This window comes from Cnephaeus nilssonii (assembly GCF_951640355.1).
Source record: "Cnephaeus nilssonii genome assembly, chromosome: 7".
Taxonomy (NCBI): domain Eukaryota; kingdom Metazoa; phylum Chordata; class Mammalia; order Chiroptera; family Vespertilionidae; genus Cnephaeus; species Cnephaeus nilssonii.
The window spans coordinates 11,989,157-11,995,156 of NC_137078.1; positions in this window are offsets into that span (position 1 = coordinate 11,989,157).

A 6,000-nucleotide genomic window follows, 5' to 3' on the forward strand; every position below is an offset into this window, starting at 1 on the left:
GATAGGACAAGTGCCCCAAAGCTATAGGAACTGATAAGGAATTCACAGTCCAGTTAGCAGAGGACAATAACGTTGTCTGTTTTGAGGAAAATTGGTGTACATAGAAGGCTCCAGAGCTAGGTAAGGGTTCAAAGAAATCACAGAACAGACCATGCTTGACGTACATCCAGGCGGAGCTTTAGGAGTTAGCTAGGTAATGGGGACCGTAGGCAGAAGGTTGGAGGCAGTGAGAGCAATGTCAGGAGCCTGCCCAGACTTCACTGTACACAGGTATTACCTGGAACTTGATACATTGCAGATTCTGAATCTGCGGATCTGGTGGGCCTGAGGATCAACATTTCCAAGAAGCCACTAGGTGATCCACTGTTGGCTGGCCCCAATTTGATTTATCTTTATTGTTGAAAGTTTTACAGATGTTCCCTTTTTCCCCCATTGACCCCCTCCTCCCCACTTCCACCCCTCCCCAGGCCGTCACCACACTATTGTCTATGTCCACAACGCTGACCCCAATTTGAGGAGGCGAAGAGGTTTACCAGATGATCGGGGGCCAACGAATAGCTCAGGGTGGCCAGGGCTCAAGAAGGGGCTCAGGGTGCCAGGAGAGCCCCTTTCTCTCTGAAGTATTAGAAACATACAGAAAAGTGCAAAAAATAATATAAGCATGTACTACCCAGATTTTACACATGTTGACATATCTGCTTCATGTTTTTTAAAGACGTGGTAGAAACTCCTTAACGTTCCTCCCGTTGCCCACCCCCACCCTCCCCTCAACAGGACCTCTCACCTGGGGTCTGTTCATTCCAACACATTTTTATATTTTCACATGTGTATGTGTAAATAATGAATATGTTGCAGTTTTTTTGTATTTTATATAAATAACACTTCACACAGTGTTCTGCAGCTAACATATTTTCTCAATTCTATGTTTTCAAAATTTGTACTGGTTGATATTTGGAGACATAGTGATAATCTGGTTATTATTTAATAGGAAAGGAGTAAGGGGGAGACCAATAATATAGGCATGCCATTTATACAGCTGTGTCAGACAGCTGCAGTAAACACTCTCCAAGTCTGTTCTCTGCTGATTAGTGGAGGAAATAACTGGGCAAAGGCAGTTTAGACGTGTGCCCAGTAAGGCTTAAGTGACATAGGAAGGTGCTTATCTGTCAGTCACACCTGGAAACAAGTCAGTGGCCACTGCAAGGGTTTGAAACCTAAATATTTAAATTCTTGGACAAAGGAGCCTCTCTCTCTTGCCTCTCCTACTTGCCTATACTCCTGGGACTCCTGTTACAGGGGGCGTACTCCCCTACATTTGCCCACGTGATGCATGGCCATGTGGGACCCACACAATGGACTGAGGGACTTGAATTAGCCGGATGCTGCATCGGATCCAGCTGCTACATGGAACCGATGCTCTGGATTCTGGATTTGCTTTTGGCTCTGTGGGAGCCCCGGCTCCATCTTTTCCGGGAGTGGGTTAGGGGCCTGGGACTATACAACCCTAGGAATGTAATTCCATGCAAATAAAGTCTTTTACCACATCTTATTTTCCCAAGAACTCCACTCCCACGAGGGACAGGGAAATTTGTCCCACTAATTTCTCCGGTAACAATACATCTATTTTGAGCTGCTATTTTAGTAGTATTCCTATGAATTTACTATAGTTTATTCATCCATATCGCTATCAATGAAGTTTTAGGTTGTTTCCTTTTGTTCATTCTTAAAAACAGTGATTTAGATTGGAAAATGGCAGCAGAGTAGGTGGATCTTTTTCCCACCTCCTCCCAGAATGTCACTGGAATTAGAATTAAATTGGTGAACATTTACTCTGAAATACCAGCTGAAGTCTGGCTGACGAGGAGACTTTTAACAAAGAAGGGCAGACACCACCTTGAGATTGGTAGGAAGGGCGGGGTGGTGAGAGGGGCTGACCCAGCTCTGAGGAGCAGCAGGCCAAGGGTGAGAAGGGTTCCCCCAGACTGGAGAGCGGCCTGCACCCCAGGCAGGGTTCCCCAGCCTGACAGCCATAGCTTGGAGCAGCTGCCCATGAAGCAACCAGTGGAGGGGCTTCTAGCAGCCAGGGAGCTGAGCCACTGGAGACAAAGTCACTTTTTTAAAATGGCTGGCACATGGGATTTTCGTTCTCAGACACTCTCCCTAGGTTCTTTCTGAGTCTTGTTTCTTAATAAACAGCTTAAAAATTCATATCCCCAAAAGGCACTTAAGGGTGGCAAAACTTTGGTTCCCTTCAGTTTCCTCATGAAAAAAGACGGAAGGCAATTCCTAACACAAGTGAGGGCAAGTTCCAAGAAAGAACCTTCAGCCCTGGCCAGTGTGGCTCAGGTTGGTTGGGCATCGTCCTGTGCACCAAGAGGTCATCGGTTTGGTTCCCAGTCAGGGCACATGCCCAGGTTGCCGACTTGATCCCCAGTCGAGGTGCGTGCAGGAGGCACATGATCGATATTTCTTTCTCACATCAATGTTTCTCTCTCCCCCCCCCCTCTCCTCTTTCTCTAAAAATCCAATAAAAACTTTTTTTTATTGATTAAGGTATTACAAATGTGTGGTTATCCCCCCATTGCCCCCCTCACCCCCCCCCAATCCTGCCCTCACCCTCACCCTCTGTTGTCTGCGTCCATTGGTTATGCTTATATGCATGCATACAAGTCTCTTGGTTGATCTCTCCTCCTTACTCCCATACCCCCACAAAACTTTTTTTTTTAAAGGAATCTTTAACCTTCCCTCCTTTCATGGCCAAGAGATTCAGACAGAGAAACCTGCTTCGGGAAGGAGAGCTCAGGATGTCTCCCTAGCCTAATTTGAATTAAGTATGGTAACTAGGGGGGCTTCAAGCCAGGCGTGTTAGCTAGACACCCCCTGTGTCCCATTGCTTCTGAGTTGCCTGGAAAGAATTTTCCTGCCATGTGTGTTCCACTCTTTCTCAACTACCTGTAAACTGACCATTCTCACTTCTGGAATCTAAGACCCCTTCTCCTTTGTTCAAAATTGTCTTATATACCAAATGTTGCCTCACTATCTTCGGAATTTTCATGCTTATAAAAAATCCCCATGTACATACAGTAAAATTTTGATGTTTCTCCTGTTAATCTCTGTTAATTTGATAATTAGCCCAGCTAAAAGACTTAGAAGGTGGGAGGAAAGATATAGTTTTTCTTAGCCCCACAAAACTTTACAAGGGTACTTTGAGCCTGAAGCATTTGTGTACCGAACTAAATATTTGGATGGCAGAGTAAATATAGTGAGGTTTCTTTTAGGTCACCTGTCTGTTGAGTACGTGGTTTACCTTCTTATTCTCACTATTCCCCATTCTTGGGTCCTGGAGCCTGCTCTTCTTCCCCTTCATCAGAGGCCATTGCTGTCCCCAATGGGATCAGCCAACCCCATCACTGGCCTGAGCTCTGGGACCGGGTTCCTGACTTCTGCAGGCTCAGATCCTTCCATCTGCACACAGAGACCAACACTTTGATAATTCTTACTACCTACCAGACACTCACAGCTCACACGCCTCTTACCCTTTCTTATCACCCAACATGGAAGCCCTTTTTTATCATCTATAACTTCTTTTTATCCTTAGGGTCCATAAAATTAGAGTGTGGTTCATGAATATGTTGCTTTGATGATTGAACATAGTAGATATGAATTTTCCTTATAAATTGATTATGGGTTGTGTTTTGTAATCTATGTATTTGTAACATTATCCCCTTCTATTGGTTCAACCATAGCACAAAACTGTTGACTGATATGAAAATATTTCTCAAGAGAGCTGGAAACTTCCTCCCTGACCCAGCCTTCCAGCCCTTCCTCTATTGTTATTCCAGGCCCATCAAATAAGGAACCTGTATACTCACAACTCCCCACTGCACATGCCCTACACTTCCTTGCTGTAACCGAAGTCGACCTCTCCTGAGGATAGCAGGCTATTCTTTTCCCAGTAACCCTCACCAGTGGCTGCTCTTTGTTATCCTCAGACCTCAGGATGAGGACTAGAAGTTGTCCCTTCTCAGTCACTTCTACTGCTTTGAGACTCCCCTGTCTGGCTAGTCTGTATTCTCTCCCTCTGACATGCTGCATCTTGCTCCTTCTGGTCAGTCCCCTATGTGCTTTAACGACTTAAGCAACTGCTCATTGCCTTCATCACTCTATGTCCTACCACAATTCAGGTGACTTTAATGTTTATATGGCTGACTCAACTCTGCAATTCTGACTTCTCAGTTCTGTGACTTCCTCAACTCCAGTGACCTTTTTCTTGACTCCACATAACTCTCTCTCCCATGGCCACAACTGTATTAGTCAGCTCAGGCTGCCAGAACTATGTATATACATAGGGACTGTTTCCCTGTAACTTCATGTAACCTTAATTAACTCTTAGCAACCCTAACTCTAGATATAGTCATATTTGGGGGTTAGGGCTTCAACATATGAATTGGGGGGCCCACAATTCAGTCCATAGCAATGTCCTGACCTCATTGTTACCATAAATGGCATCAACTCTGAGAATGATTATCCCAGCTTGAATACAGCTTCGCTGCTTCCAGATCCCTCACTTAGGCACTCCTGTGGTAGTCTGTTAGCAGACATGAGCAGAGCAAGGACGATGGGCCAGGGACAGAAGGTCACCAGGTAGAAAGCCACAGGTGCCTACCAAGAGGCAAAACTGGGAAAATAAGGACCTAGCTCCCAGAGTAACCTTTCCTCATCTAGCATATCCCTGCTCATGCGGTTTGGACCCCCTGACCTTTCATATTGCTGGTCATACGGTTTACACCCTCTGACCTTTCATATTGCTGGTCATGCAGTTCAGACCCTCCCCTGACCTTTCTTCCACTGGCATATCGCTAGTCATGTGGCAGACTATCTTTGAGGAAGAACAAGGGGCTGAACAGTCGCCTCGTTCGACTCCCATGCAGGCCCTTGCTGGACCTTGCCCTTAAGCATTAACCCTTAGGGATAACATCTAGGCCTCAGTTGTGTTTCAGCTCCAGGCCCAGAAAGGCAGCAAAACCAGACAAGTGATGCCATAGCTGACATCAGAACCAGCTGCATTGACTAATGACCCTCTGCCCTGGTGCCCACCAATCAGCAGAGACCATGACCCTGAAAGGACACACCTGGAAAGTTAATGAATATTCTATCGGGATCCACTCCTGAGACCTACAAATAAATGCCCTCAAGATGAAGGACCCTGTGTAGCTCTCTCTACGGAGCACACCTGCACCTTTCCCCACCCCATTCTCCCAAGCATGTTTTCCTTGCCTTTCTCTTTCTCCTAAGCTCCAAGGACCCTTCTTTGGCCTCTGTAACTTGTTTCCTGAGCCCATTTCTTCTATGACTCACTTCTTCTACCTTTGTGACTTTCTAAATAAAACTTTCTCTTACAGTGTGAGTCTTGGCGCTGAATTCTTTCATAGCCAGAACTCAAGTACTGAGGTTGCTGAACCAAGATCTGGTCTGACTCCACAAATCTAACATCTGGTGCTGTTTCACTGCCACTACACCTGTTTTCACTTGCACTGGGATTTTTAGTAGTTTAGTTTTTCTCTGCATCTGCTTTTCTTTTCTTTTTTTCTTTGAATAAATCTTTATTGTTCAGATTATTACAGTTGTTCCTCCTTTTCCCCCCATAGCTCCCATCCACCCGGTTCCCATCCCACCCCATGCCCTTACTGCACGCCCCCCCCCCCCCACTGTCCTCGTCCATAGGTGTAAGATTTTTGTCCAATCTCTTCCCACACCTCCCACACCTCCTCCCCCCCGAGAATTGTCAGTCCACTCCCTTTCTATGCCCCTGATCCTATTATATTCACCAGTTTATTCTGATCATCAGATTTTTTTATTCACTTGATTTTTAGATTCACTTGTTGATAGATATGTAGTTGTTGTTCATAATTTTTATCTTTACCTTTTTCTTCCTCGAGAATACCCTTCAGCATTTCATATAATACTGGTTTGGTGGTGATGAACTCCTTTATTTTTTTC